This window comes from Camelus ferus, chromosome 2 (assembly GCF_009834535.1).
Source record: "Camelus ferus isolate YT-003-E chromosome 2, BCGSAC_Cfer_1.0, whole genome shotgun sequence".
In the NCBI taxonomy this organism is placed as follows: Eukaryota; Metazoa; Chordata; class Mammalia; order Artiodactyla; family Camelidae; genus Camelus; species Camelus ferus.
The window spans coordinates 9,739,227-9,754,125 of NC_045697.1; the positions used below are offsets into that span (position 1 = coordinate 9,739,227).

The following is a 14,899-nucleotide window of genomic DNA, read 5'->3' on the forward strand; positions in this document are numbered from 1 at the left end:
AACCCTGACCCCTCAGGACCGTGAACCTTGAAGGGATGACTTAGAGGCACCGGGGTGGTAGAGCTTATGTGTCAAAGACACTGATACAGGAATCCAACGGTGTGGATGGTAAGTGACCAGTTCGGAGAAAAGCGGGCATCCTAGCCAGTTGAGCCTGTCACGGTCTGGTATTTGGGCCTTGTCAACTTTGGCCCCATTTTCCAAGTCCTCGCATCAATTCTGTGAGCCTTCAATTTAATTCATTCTCTGCGTCAATAAGCCAGAGTTTCTTTCTGTTGTTTGCAAACGAGGAACATTGAGAGGGTTAAGTACCTACCATTTACAATTAACTGTATTTCCATTACCTCTTCAATTGTCAGATCAGTCTCATTAAATGGGTAGTAGTCCAGTATGGAACTGGGTTCTCCTCCCCGCCCCCCAACCAGGATTCTAAATATTAGAAGTGCCCAAGCAATACAGTTGTTCTAAATAATAGGATTGTTAATGATCATCCATTTATTAAATTACCTACTAGTAATACATGAGTTTGCCACAGCTCACCATGCACGGGAATAATGGGATTCAGTGGACTGAAAATACTTGCTGTGTGATATCTCAATGCATTCTCCTGCAAGCCATCAGGGTTCTTGGTCATTTACATGGTTTGGGACAATAAAAAAACGATTTTGAAGCATTGAATTACAACTGTGCAACTAGACATCCAATTTCTAAATATCCTTAATAAGGGAGTTTCTTAAAAGCCAAGAAAATGTCCCAGAAGAATGTACCCAGTAAATATTGATTGAGGAAGGATCAAGCCAGTCTCTCTCTCTCTTAATTATTTTTTTAATTGTTCAGTGTTGATAAACTTAAACTCCAGAAATAGTCCTACAAAGAAATACACCAAATCCAGACATTCTAGATAAACGGCCTCCCGTCTTTCTGTTTTACGGCTGAGGAAACTGAGGTTCATATGGGCACTATAACACGTCTAAGATACGGCACAAGTAAATTTGAGACACAGCATTGCATTCATATTTCCTATCTGTCTCTGTAAAGGTAATTTGTCTAAATCTAATTTCTAATTCACTCCCCCTTTTTTCGAGCGTGGTTGCAAAGAGCTTAGAAGAGTGCCAAGCACACAGTGAGTAATACCTACCTGCCAGCTGTCAGATCATCATTATGATCCATCTCTTCTTTAAGCCATCCACTGGATTTTAATTTCAATAATTATATTTTATCTCCAGAAATTCCCTTTCATTCTTTTACCCAATCTGCTTGGTCATGACTGATAGTCACTTTTTTGTTGTTGTTGCTGTCTTTATTCCAGTTTTACTTCTTCAAATACGACAGTTTTAGGTAGCATATCTGCATCTGATAATCTCAAGAATGTGTCTGCTGACTGTCCCTCATGATGGTCTGCTCCTGCAGGTACCTGATCATCTTTCTTTAGGAGTTTATATTTGGCTGAAGTTAACCTGCGGGCATCCTGAAGGCTCTGAGCTGAAGATGCTGACACCTTAAGAGAATTTACATATGGCATTTTTGGACACCAGGGATTGTTCTCAAGCTGGGGCCACTTTAATTTTTTGGCTTCATTTTTCCTGATGCCATGGATGGTACAGAATAATCCTAGGTCCACATGAGAACAGACCTGGACTGGAGCTAACAAACTCCAGGGGAGACAAGTATTATCATTAAGTTCTACCCAGAGTCACAGCAAAGACAAAAACACTTTTCTTGTTAGTTGCAGGCAGATTTTTTTTTTAGTCCATCTATTCACTGACTTTATAGACACTTACAGTGTCATGGTTTATGAGGGGATCTCAAGTCCATTCCCCCCTATTGCTTGAGCTCCAGATCCATTTATTCATAGTCTATGTGATCAAGAACCCTCAAAGCTTCAGGTGTACCTCGCTGAGTCATTTTACCCAGGATGACTCTGGTGACGTGATTACTCATCTCTCTGCTTTCAACTCATGGCTTGTTAGTTTGCAGGCTTGTCCTTTAAGAAAGTCCTTCCTTTCTTGGGGACTCAGAAACAAAGTGTGGGTTTGTTTGATTGTTTGTTTTGTCAACACCTGGATACTCCATAGCACAAAATTTCTCCAGGCCATCTTATCCACCACTTAGTTGGAAGAAGAAATTTACACAAACCTCACGGATAATTGCAATATATAACTGTGCTCTGGGCCAATCCAGCCTGAGAGAAAGAGGATCCACATGAACTTCAGCCTCCCGCACCCACCCCTTTCAAGTGCCCCCTGAAGAGCTTTTCCAGGTCCTCGGAGGGTGTCTCACAGGTGCTCTGACAATGACCAGACTTTTACCTTTTTCTCTTGTTCTTTCTGGATCACAGCCCCACTATTACTGGTCACCAAAGGTGCCAAAGTGGACACTTTATCCCTCTTGTCCATGAAAAGACCTTTGATACCACTGCCCAAGGACCCAGACACTGACTGTGAGATCAAGAATGCCAACACCAAGGGTCACAGCACCATCCCACATCACCCCAGCTGGTTCATCCCTGTCATCAAGGCCACAGCTCCAAGGCTATTGGCATCTTGGTCCCCAGCCTCTACAATAATCATAAAAAGATCACTTCAAAAAAATTTTAGCAGTAAGAGACAAAGACATTCACTATCCTTGTGAATAACATTTGCTGAGTGTACCAGGAACTGTGTGATTTCTCTATACACGTTATCTCATTTAGCCCAAGGCAATCCTCTGGTCTTCAACGAGTATCTGCTGACCGATTGTAGATGTCTCTCACTTTTTTCAAATGAGCGTCTATACCACATCATGGTTAAGAATGCTGGGTTTCAATTCTTCTGCTGCTGTTTATAAAATGTGTGAGCTTGAGCAAAGTACTTCATCTGTCTCAAAGGCTCAGTTTTCCAATCTGTAAAATGGAGCCAATCAGAAAATATGCCCCATAGGGTTGTCCTGTGCTTCAGATAAGAGAATCACCATAAAATGTTTGGCTCCATGCCTGGCATGTTGTAAGTGCCAAATGCATGTTGGACATTTTTAATGTTTTGTTATTATTATGTACATCAACATAAGAGTTAGTGAGCTCAGGATAGATGGTGCTCATTGTGACTTTTTCATTGAATGAATACTAAAAATATAGTTAGTAGACAATGTTGACTCTAAAAGAGGGGGGGTCACAGATTCAAAAATGTTATAAACTAACAACCTAAAGAAATCCACTCCTGCCTCACAGGACTGCAGTGGGAATTAAAAGAAAAGAGAATTGGGTGACCACAGGTCCAGAAGGTTCACAACCATCTGTGCCTTCAGGGGAGATCAAGGCCATGAAGACCTGAGGGAACAGGGTCTGGAACAAGAGCAGCTCATGTGGCAGAGACGGGTGTAGGGGGCTGTATCAAATCTCTTCCTGCATCCCTGATCTGGGCTTTGATAGGCCAGACCTGCCCATGTGTTAGAGTTCTGGAACTGATGGGAGAGGTTAAACACACAAAGCCAACATTGCCAAGGCCCAGGATCTCACAGGGGTGACAGGAGAATCACATGCAGGCATCTCTTACGGTTTCTGAGGTTCTTTTATTTTAAGTGTATGTCAAAATAACACGCAAGAGGACAAAGGGAAACCAAATGAATGGCACAGACTTGAAGATACAACAGGGAGATTGTATTTATATCCATATTGCTATCCACATCTATACCATATCTCTATTTTTATCTGTGCTTTTATCACCAGTCTCATCTTTCTCATGCAGTTAGGAGTCATCTTCTGCAGAGCTGGCAAGCAATGTGGGATTCAGGGATGGCCCTGACGTATAAAAACCTACAGTGATAATTACTTATTTTCTGTCTCTCTCTCTCTGCACCCGCTGCTTGGCTTTTCTCTTTCTTGGGACATGGAGTCCTCATTTATGCTCGTTAAAATGTGTTAATGAGAACTTTGTAGAAAGAAAAATGAGGAAAGTAAGAAAGAGAAAAAAAAGACACCTCGAGGGAATTTAGGTTCTAGTTACTAAGCAGGACAGAGCAAAGTTGGACAACCCCTAAGATGTATTTTTTTGGCCATGAACATATTATCTTGTTTGCTCACTAAAGATGCTTATGACTAATTCCTTAGTCTCTCTGAGTCCATAGATCAGTCCATAGTGGCATGAACTGGTTTTCAATTCAGTAAACCTGCTTTGAATACCTACTGGAGGGGAGGCACACAGCTAGATGTGCGGGAAATAAAGCTCAAAAATATGTCCCTTCCTCCTGCCCGTGTCCAGCTGGGTCGGTCAACCATAATCACCCTCCAAGGCTCCTATGTGCAACCTTCTCTGGTGCACAATGCTTGGCACATGGTAGCTACTTAATAGATATTTGCTTAGTGAACAAGTAAATAAATTTACCTGGATACTCAAGCACAGTCAAGGCACACCGCAGTCCCAGTGGGCGGGGCCGTGCCTCTTTCTTTAAAAACAACTCAAACCTGCCAAGCATGACTATTTGTATGAAACCCTGTGTTTCCTTCTTTTGAAACATTGGGGGGTTCCTCTTACCTCATTTGTCTTGGTCCTTGCTTACTCCTTACCTCTATTCCCCACTCCAGGTCTGGTAGCTTCCCACTCTTGTACCCTGTTAACACAGCTACTGAAATATCTATTGACTGATTCTAACTTTGCTGCAGTATTTCCCTGTGGACCTTTTGGGCTGGATCTGAGGTGAGCTGTCAGCTGTTGAGAAAGAAATCTCCAGCACATACCAGGTCTCCATCTCACTCGGCTCGGCCTTTCCACTTGACCCTATCAGTTTTTAAAAAAGGTATTGACGTGGTCAGGGCTGTGTGCTTTGGGGAAGATCACCCTGAAGGAAATGGCAGATGAAAGGGAAATTAGAGTGGAGGCAGAGAGCTAAAAACTATTCAGCCATCCAACTGAGAAGAAATGAAGGTGGTGATGAGAAAGGGAAGAAGGAAGAAATGAGAGAGACATTGTGGGAGGCAAATGGCCTGGAAAAGGGGATTGAATGAGATGCAGGCCCCATGGGCTATGCTGAACTGGTGACCTATGAAGCACGCACTGTACGAGAGCCTTTGAGGATACGAGCTGCCCAAGAAGGCGCCTTAGAGACAGTGACGTGGGATGAGTCCTCAGTGACGAAGAGTCTGCAGTGGCATGGGAGTGAGGAGGGTGGGAGCCAGTGTGTGTGTGGGGGAACCTGGTGGAAACCACAGACATGATCTTGGATACTGAAGTGTCCTTAATGCTAAGACTGATGGGTAAGAAAGATACAGTGGGAGTCTGTTGTTCTTGTCTGTCCAGCACTCATGTCCCCTTCTTCTGAAAACAAAGCCTATCTTTCCCGTGGAAAACCATATCACTGTGAATTAGGAAGAGACAACTACTTCTTTCCCCACAGCTACTAGAGTGAACAAATAACCCAGGCCCAGCCAACGCGGGGATGCTCTCACCCTGGCCTAAGTGATTGGCTCATTTTGACAACTGGCTCCCAGAGATTCAATCAGAATTACTTAAAAGATTTAGATGACCTATTCCATGGCATTAGGATTAGGATTTCTTTTTCTAGGCACACGGATCTTTCATTTGCGTATAATAAAAATCTAACACCAACTAGCTTAAGACCAAAAAAAGAAAAATCATCTTGGTTACCAGGCTACTTTTCCTTCCACTGTACCCTACTGTCTTCATCATCCTGATAGGGACTTCATAGAGTTGTGTAATGGAGACAGATTATTCGTTCTGAGAAAAGAGATCTGTTCTGCTAACTATACAACTGTCTTCTCGGCATTTCTCCTCTGTTCCCACTTCACATGATTTTTTAAAGATGTAACAGAAGATGGTGTTGCTTTATATCACACACACATACACCCATGCCTTTAAGAAAGTGCTACTAGCTTTTATCTCTGGTTGTCTGGCTGTTTTTATAACTCTCTTTCTTTCCATATGCTGGGCTTTTCGAGGCAAAAATAAAAATTAGTCTTAGGAGAGAGGTTAGGATAAACCAACGCCACCTTATTGTTGTAGAGCTAAGGAAATCGCACCAAGTAAACACCTATTTTCTACATTGAAGACACAGAGCTGCGCTGCATACTGGAGTTTGCAGAATTACTGAGAATCAATCCACACCTACTCGGTACTTATATTCTAAAAGGAATCAAACCTGTATTGCTCAATTGAGGTGCTGGAAATTTCTTCTAGTTATCGCCTCCCAGTTTAATGTAAGTATGTCTGTCTCTGGACAACTTTCATGAGGCAAATGGAAAGATCTGGTCTTCACATGGCCAATAAGAACCCGTTATCAATGGAGTGCGTTTTTATAGGATTTTAGAGATGCACATTTAGAAACTGCTTGGAGTGATTTGGATATGAATATTTAAATAAGCTCCAATTTTTAAAAACGCTGTTAACTAGAAAACTTATGCTGGTACACTTTTAGCGAAAAATCAGAAAATCACCAGAGAACTTGCTGAAGTCAGGGATTATCTCAAAATATAAAATTTGAAAAGTCTAGGCTAATCACATAAATGGTTACTCATATTTTTCTGGGTTTCTACCATTGCAGAAATTTCACTTATAGACTCTTATTTGAGTTAGGGAGAACAGGCACTATTATTTTCACCCTCTTTTGACAGCTGTTAAAATTGAGGCACAGAGTAGTCAAGCAAATTCCCAAAGGGCAGGCAGCTAATAAATGGGGAAGGTGTGACTCAAAGAGCAGTCTGCCTGTAAGTCCAAAAGGGAGCCTAAGAGAAGATGGGGTCTAAAGTCAGAGCTTCCCAGGCATTGACGAACCCTGTGACATTGGTCCAGTTACTTAATCATTTTAATAGTTTAATTGGCTTCCTCATTTATCAAACATGGATAACATTGATCTGGAAGTCTTATTTGGGGAATCAAATAAGATAATGTAAGTTGGACATTCAACCTGTGGTGTGTAGTCAGTGTTGGTTCCCTTCTTCCTCCTTCTCTCGGAGAACATTGCAAATTTAACATGTACAACAATGTGGTTCCAAAGCCATGATCAATTTGTAGATGCTCATGGATTCAGAATAAAAACCATGCAAGGTCCTTGGCCATCAGTGAAATATTTATTCAACACTCACTATCTCCAAACCCACTCCTGCCCAATACAACCCCCAGCTGTGTACCTCCTTTATTTCTTGTATGAGCAGCCCCCCAAACCGGAAACCTGCAAGGCAGCCCATGCTCCTCCTTCCTCCTGCCCTTGACATCTTATCAGTTATTGAATCCTACTCATGTCACCTCCTAATAATGTCTCCTTATGTGTGCTTTCTCCCTTCCGCCATCATCTTCAGTGCTCTTACACATCCCATTTATTGCTGCAGGACAGTCTGCGTCAGCTGTCAACCCGCTCTATTCTATCTTCCAGGATGCTTTCCATCGTAAGTCTGTAAGATACTGATCTAATCACAGAACACCTGCACCGAGTTCTCCAACCTCTCCAACTGTCTGAGGTGTCTACGATCTCTAGCCTGGCACAAAAGTCCACCATCAGCTGTTCTTCACTTCAATCTTCTACCATATCTCCCATGTTTCTTCCAGAACTTCCCTGGACCATGTCTAACTACTCTAGTTCTCTAAAGGTGCTTTGCTCTTTCTCATCCTCTGTGGTTGATATCTCTGATTGGAAAACTTGCCCTACTTTATTTTCTGGGAAATTATCTTCGTCATTAAAAATCAGCACAATATCCATCATTTCCTCTAGGGTGACGTCCTTGATCCTATTCCCCCAAAGCTGGGTTATATGCCACTAATATGTTTCCATAGCACTGTATGTTTGCCCTATGTTTTCAAAGCACTTTTCAGAGGGTGTTGTAACTGGTAGTTGATCTCTATGAAGAGAGAGTTATGAGGTGCAATATTCTATCAAGATTGAAAGCATGTTCTATAACTGCCTGGGTTAATCTCATGTAACATCACTTACCAACTATGGGATCTTAGGTAAGTTTAATTGACCCTTCTATGCCTTGATTTCATATTTGTCAAAAAGTGTGTATTAGTTTCTTTTGGCTGCTATAACAAGTTACTACAAACTCAGTGGCTTAAACCAACAGAAATTTATTCTCTTACAGTTCTGAAGATCTGAAGCCTCATATTAAAGTGTTGACTGGGCTGTTCTCTCTCTGAAGATTGTAGGAAATTATCTGTTCCTTGCCTCCTCCATCTTTTGGTGGTACAGGATGTTCCCTGACTCGTAGCCACATCACTGCAATCTCTGCCTCTAATGTCACATGGCCTTTTGTTCTTCTCTATATATCTCCCCTCTGTGTGTCTCTTACAAGGACATTTTCCATTGGTTTCATGGCCCATCTTGGTAATCCAGATGATATCCTCATCTCAAGATCCTTAACTTAATTACATCTGTAAAGACCTTTTTTCCAAATAAAGTTATGTTCATAGGTTCCAGGGATTAGAACATAGACATATCTTTTGGGGAGCCACCATTCAACTCACTACAAGTTTACCTAGCTCTTATGTTTCTTGGGAACATTGAACGAGATTGTGCATGTAAAGATCTCTGAACAGTACCTGGCAGAGAATAAATGTTCAATAAATGACAGCTATGATGATGATGATGTTTCACAGTGATTATCTCACAGGTTGGCACATACATAGTCCTTAACACCTAGTTTCTTATTTTTTAAAACTGTGCTTCTTCGGTCAAAAAAGTTAACAAGAACATTTGAAATGTATTACTAACAGCAAGAGTTTAAATAGGTTTTTCTAGTTAATCTTCACTTTAACAACAACAACAAAAGTTAAACTGACCAGAACTCTCATCCACCATCACCCATGAACGAGCCTTGGCAATGCCTCCAGTAGTAGCGAGTTCCTGAAGGGAGTTTATACATGCCAGCATGGAGCTCTTTGTTCTTTGCCAGCACCCCAAAATGAATGACTTTGCTTGAAATAAAGTTGGAGAGATTCTATGTACATGATTATAGACTTGGAAAGGCTAGGAAAGCAACCATCAAATAGCCACCATGCAAGATGACAGATGTGAGGATGGGCCGAGTTGGCAAAGAGATGACATTCCTCAAGTCACTCCTTGAGTTGGTGACCAAGCAGAGACTAGCACCCAGGTCTCCAGATTCACCCCAGTCTTATTCTCACCAGTGATCTGCCTCATGTTATTGACACTATTTAGTGCAAGAAATTAATATACATAGTAACATCATCTACTTAAAAGGATGGAGAAGGTCAAGAACCTTAACACAGACTTATTGTCATAAGTTTGCAATATTCTATTCAAATAGACCCATGTAATGACACAGATAATACAGCCATATAAACTTGTATTTCACTTTTATTTGGTAATAGCAACAGAGAAAAGCAGTGTGGTGTATTCCAGCCACCTCATTTTTACACCCAAGGTCCTCTGTGACTTTCCTTGATAATACAATCAACTCTTCCCTGTCACATACCTTCTACTCCAATTAAAAGAGGTGCTAACTCCATACCTAGTCCACACTTTTGCTCCATACCTAGCCCACACTTTCTCTAGTCCATATTGTTTTTCCAGCTCTTGTTCTTTGTACCTTAAACACCATCCCCTCTATTTCTACATCTCCAAGTTCCATCATCCTTGAAAGGCTCAGTTCAAACATCATATGATCTAAAAAGCCTTCCTTTCCACTCCCACTTGGAACCAACATTTCTTGTCTCTGAACCCCCAAATCATATTTTTTATACTTCTCTTGCAGTATTAGTCATCTCCTAATTTATATTTTTATATCTTTCCTTTTAATGTAGTAAGTTCTCAGAGTTAAACAAAGTTAAACAAGTAATACTGATGTAAGAGAGTTTACCACATACTGGGAACCTCCCATGTCCACAGGACTTTCTGAGAGAAGTTCAGCATGTGATCCTGATACCGTGGCCACAGTTAGATGGACCAGGATGGGACTCTAGTCCAAGAGCAGCCAATCCCTAGACTGACCAAGAACCATGCAGTGGCAGACAGGACAGAAGTGATGTGTGGGAGCTCTCTCACACTAGTTCATAGGATCCAGTTGTCTAATTTTCAGGATTTGAGGAGCCAGGTGACATTGTGTAGGTAGCCTGAAATCAACCATACTGGGAATATTTGCATCATGAAAACTGGCAAACATTACAAATCAGGACATCCCCCATTTCACCCTCCCATAGATAGCAGTTATTAAATATTTATCATCACAGCACTCATGCTAAGAAACTGAATCTCCTCCTTGGTAGTTTGAGTGTGAGATCTACCGAAGGGGTTGGTGGTCCTTAATAGAGACAAAAGCAGAAAAACTTAGAAGAGAGGGCGGTGAGCAGGAGAGAGGAGATAGGAGACAGCAGAAGCTGTGAGGCAGCAAAATGTGGAGAGACAGGAGCAGAAGTAAGTTAGTCAGTAATGGCAGGTTCATATAAGCAGAGGCAGAGAGTGTGATGACAAATTCTTGGAGTAGGAAAAACAGCTACCTCTACCTTGGGATGGTGACTAATCCTGGTTCCCGGAGTTTTGCTGAATCCCATGTGACTTCTTCTATAGCCTGCTCGCCTGTGAGGCTGGCTCTGTAGTGATTCCTGTTTACCTTACTTTCCCGTCTCTCCTGAAAGACAAATCTTATCCCAGAGGATCTGCAGCCGAAGGACCATGACAGAGGATTGTGACACTCTGCAGCTCATCAAGGGCTTTCACATCCATCTTCACACTTAATCCTCACAACAGCCATGGTGGTGGCACAGACCACCAACTCCTGTCAGCACCAACCAGCACATGAGGTGGGAGGACTGAGGCTCTGAGAATCTGTGGGACTTCCCCAAGGTCATGCAGTTAGGAAAGAGCAGGGACAAGATAGACACCCTTAGCCCCAGCATCAGGACCAGGGGCTCTGTCCACTTTGGGCCTACATGAGCTGTGAGGGTCAAGATGTGCAAGGCTCGGACACTCTGCCACCCAGATCACACTCTGTAAATGACAAACAGGCTTAGTCAGCAACCAGAAAGAGCGAAGAGGAAACGTGAAAGAGAAGACAGAGAAAGAGGCAGAGAGAGAGAGAATGTGATTAGAAAGTTAGGATGTTATATATAGATGATATGGTAAAACGGTGCACACGCATATGCACACGTGCATATATAACATCACATAGATTATATTTCATGTGTACTATATGGCATCAAACACACCTGGGTTAAAATCTCAGCTTCCTACTCATCGGTCGTGAGAACTTGAGCAAGTCGTTATCCCTTTGAGACTTCATTCATAAAACGGACATCAAATTTCTCTGTCTACATCATAAGAATCTGGTAAGGCTTAAAGAGAAAGTGCATATAAACCATTTGGCACAAAGCTTGCCATGGAGTAAGTCTTTGGTATATCTGATGTATGGTTACTATTATTTTAAGTAAAATAATAAAAGTATGCATAACTATAATAATTAAATCAATTTGATTTTATTCTAAAAAGCACTGACTGCTGGTGAAAGGACCCATCTACACAAAAAAGTGGTATTTTATACATGCGCACAGCCTGCTTTACAGAAAAAAAGAAAAAAAAAACCACATTGGAAACACACAAGGCTCAAAATTAAATGTCTTTAAATAAAACATAAAGCAAAAACAGCTGCTGCTGGAACTTGGTCCCTAGGCAGATTTGATTTTTGAAAATGACAAAGAAGCCAAATTGTGCTTCGATTCCTGGGCTGCGTGAGAGTAGGGAAGGTGATTGCTTCCCTGGAGCTGACAGCCGGCTTGAGGGAAGGATGCAGATGCTTAAACAAAGGACATTGTATGCTGGACACACAGCTCTCTGGGACCCTCAGCCAGCAGGGAATTCTGCAGCCACATCACAAACAGTGTTGCTGAATTTCCTTTCAGTTTCTGAAATAGCCATCAACACAAATGAGACGCTGGAATAGGGGCCATAAACGCAAAAAGAGCAGATTCGTTAGGCTGAGGTAGGGTAACGCTCCATGCCATTGGGAGAGAGATTGCCTATATTTCTAAGGACCTCGGTATGTGGCCTTATCATTTCCTGATAGAATATCTGCTAATATATTACAGACCAAGACCAGTTCCACCTGGGGGATGCGTTTCTCTGGCCATGACTTAGAAATTAGACCCAGGATGTCTGTCGGAGATCTTTTTGAATATAATTCAAATACATTTCTTTTTAAATATAATTTTAAAGTTAGTAAAACAAAACCAAAGAAAGCATGTAATACAGAGGCAAGAATAAAACCCGCCAGCAGACACATCATCCTAACACAATTACCACCTTTTGTGTACGTGCTTTCCAGCCTTTTTTTCTCAGAATTGAAGTCAGAGTACCCACATGATTTTGTAACACAAATTTTCGGGAACTGGGCTGGCATTCCTTGCGGTGGAGGAGGACAATGGAAGGCGACTTGAAGTGTGTCCGTCTAGTCCATTCACCTGGCAGGGGACCAACCTGAAAGTACCCTTTAGAGGAGATTCATTTCTTTGAGGAAAAGATGATGGATTCAGGCACTTCCCTGCCATGGGAGTGGGAATACCCCAGGAAGGAGAATGAGAAACAGCTCCTTTGTCATGGTCCCGGTTTCCCTTCCTTACCTTCCCAAATCACTTTCTCCCTCATACCCGGTGTGTCTGGCACAGGGAACTGATTCCACATTTTGACCACCTCTCAAGGTGTTCCCTTTGCCTGAAACTCTCCTTCCTGCCCCCCAGTTTACTGCCAACTCACCTGGCCCCTCAGGTCTCATTTCACAGGCTTCTCTGCAAGGAAGCCATTGCTCCACCTGACCTAACCCTCAAACCCCACCTCAGATTCAGGGCTCTGTAGCTGCTTCATGGCACGCATTACAGTCCTCTTGGTTTTCATGTCAATCTCTTTCCTAAGGGACAGACATAAAATCACATCCAGGAGAGAAGTTAAGGACCAGGAAGCCTGGCTTTGCCACCACCCACAGTGTGCAGGGGGCTCGGCAGCATCGGGGACTGTTTGAGCAGCAAGAGCCTCAGCCTGAGTGCAAAGCGTGAGCAGGGAGGCCCCGGGCCGAAGCCACTCTGGAGACTGCAGGTGTGTCCATCCATCCATCAGGATGGGAAGCTCTTTTCCCAGAGCTCCAAATGGACAAACAGGAGGGGCTCAGTCTTTAAAGGGGCCTCACTTGAAGAAAAGGAATCATCAACTTGGAGAGAAATACAGTCATGATCAAATGGCCAGAGGCTAAGAGAGGAGAGGAACCAACATCAGTTCTCACTCTCAGACGCATGATTCCAGGGAGGGGTGAGAGGAGGAGGTGACCGAAAGCCCCGAAGGGCGCTCTCTGAGGAACTCCAAGGCCCTGAACTGTCACAATGGAACAGAATGACGAGAAGCTAAGGCTGAGAGAAGTGGTCAGCCACAGCATGCAGATCATATGCCTGTGCTCAGAGAAAGAGGCCAGAATAAACACACAAGGCATAGGATGGAGGCTGTCTGTGGACAAAGAGATTAGAACTGTCTCCTGTGGTCCTCAAGGGTATAATTTCTCTAGATCTCCAAAAGAATTTATCTGTACACTTATGTGACCCCCCAATTAATAGCACCCAGAACAACAGCTGGCAGATGAAGCATGCTGGATAAATATTTGTTGAATGAATGGATGGATGGATGGGTGGATAGGAAGACGGATGGATGGATGGTTGGATGAATGGATGGATGGAAGGAAGGAAGGATGGGCAAGTGGATTGCTACTACAGGACTGCTCAGAGATAATTGTGTCTTAGAAAATAACACAAGAACAGTATCATTCAGGCAGTCATCTTAGCCATGGGCCTGAAAGGACAAATCCAGAAGCAAAGCAGGAGAGATTCAAAAGAAAAGTGGGAAGCAGCTTGCAAATACACAAAGGGAAGCCTCCTTGGCCATGACTCTATTCTTCAGCTGCAGCCTGCTTCTTGACTAGGTACCGCTTTAGGGAATACTCAGGGATGGGTTCCAGCATCCATATGTACAAATGAAGAACACTGTGGAATTTTAGGGTCCCAAAGGACTTTAGGAGTCCTAAAAGGGAACTTTTGCTGTCTCCAAACTATTTCAATAGTTCAGCTATCCTAGCCAGAAATTTACATTGATTAAATTAAGTTCATATGGGTAGAACATGCTGGTAATCAGAAAAATGTAAATAGGTCAAATTCTCTATAGAAGGACAGAGTCTAAGTTTTTTTTTTAAATATACCTTAATGTATCATAATAACACTCTTAAACAAAAATATCAAATAAAAAACAATAAAGGATTAGAAATGATATGAGAAGCAAAAGCTGACAAAAAGAGAAGCAGATATAACAATATTAATATCAAGTCACCTGATTTAACTACAAAATTGCCTCTTTGCTAAGGATTGGGGTTTTTATCATCACAATAAGGCATTAAGACTGGTCATCTTCTGCTATGATAAATTAATACATAGAACATCATCACTTAATGTAAATAAATTAATCAAATAAATATAAACCAACAGGAAGTAAGATATGGGCTCTGTGTGACAATAGTAATAAAAGGGCAGTGCTCCACCAGAGAAAAGTATGGGCACCCCAACCTGGTCCAACGTTCCCAAAGGACCGAAGCTCATAGAATGTTTGCAATTGGCCCACGGACATATCCCTGGGATTTTTGACTCTAACATTCATATATTTGTACTCAGTCAAGTCTGTCCTACAAAATCAAAAGCCTATTGCCCGAGGCTGAGTGACTGAAGACCCTGAAGCCTTACTGCTGTGCCCCTGCCCTGCCAGCTCGGCACCCAGCAGGCAATGGTGGAGTCTCCCTTTCCAAGTCTGCAGCCGAACAGCAGACGCCCCTCAAATTCCACTTGAGTCCAAAGGTTGAAATCTCAAACAGGATTTCTACATTACAGTCTACAGGCTAAATTCCTTCTTTGGGAAGACTCAGTCTTTGCTTGGAAGGCCAAGG

The 14,899-nt window shown here is 42.4% G+C and overlaps 1 long non-coding RNA gene across 3 annotated transcripts in view; it reads right to left on the minus strand.

Moving 5' to 3' along the window:
- LOC116668000 overlaps positions 1-14,899 on the minus strand; it is a 269,658-nt gene that overhangs the window by 190,707 nt on the left and 64,052 nt on the right. The window lies entirely within an intron of this gene.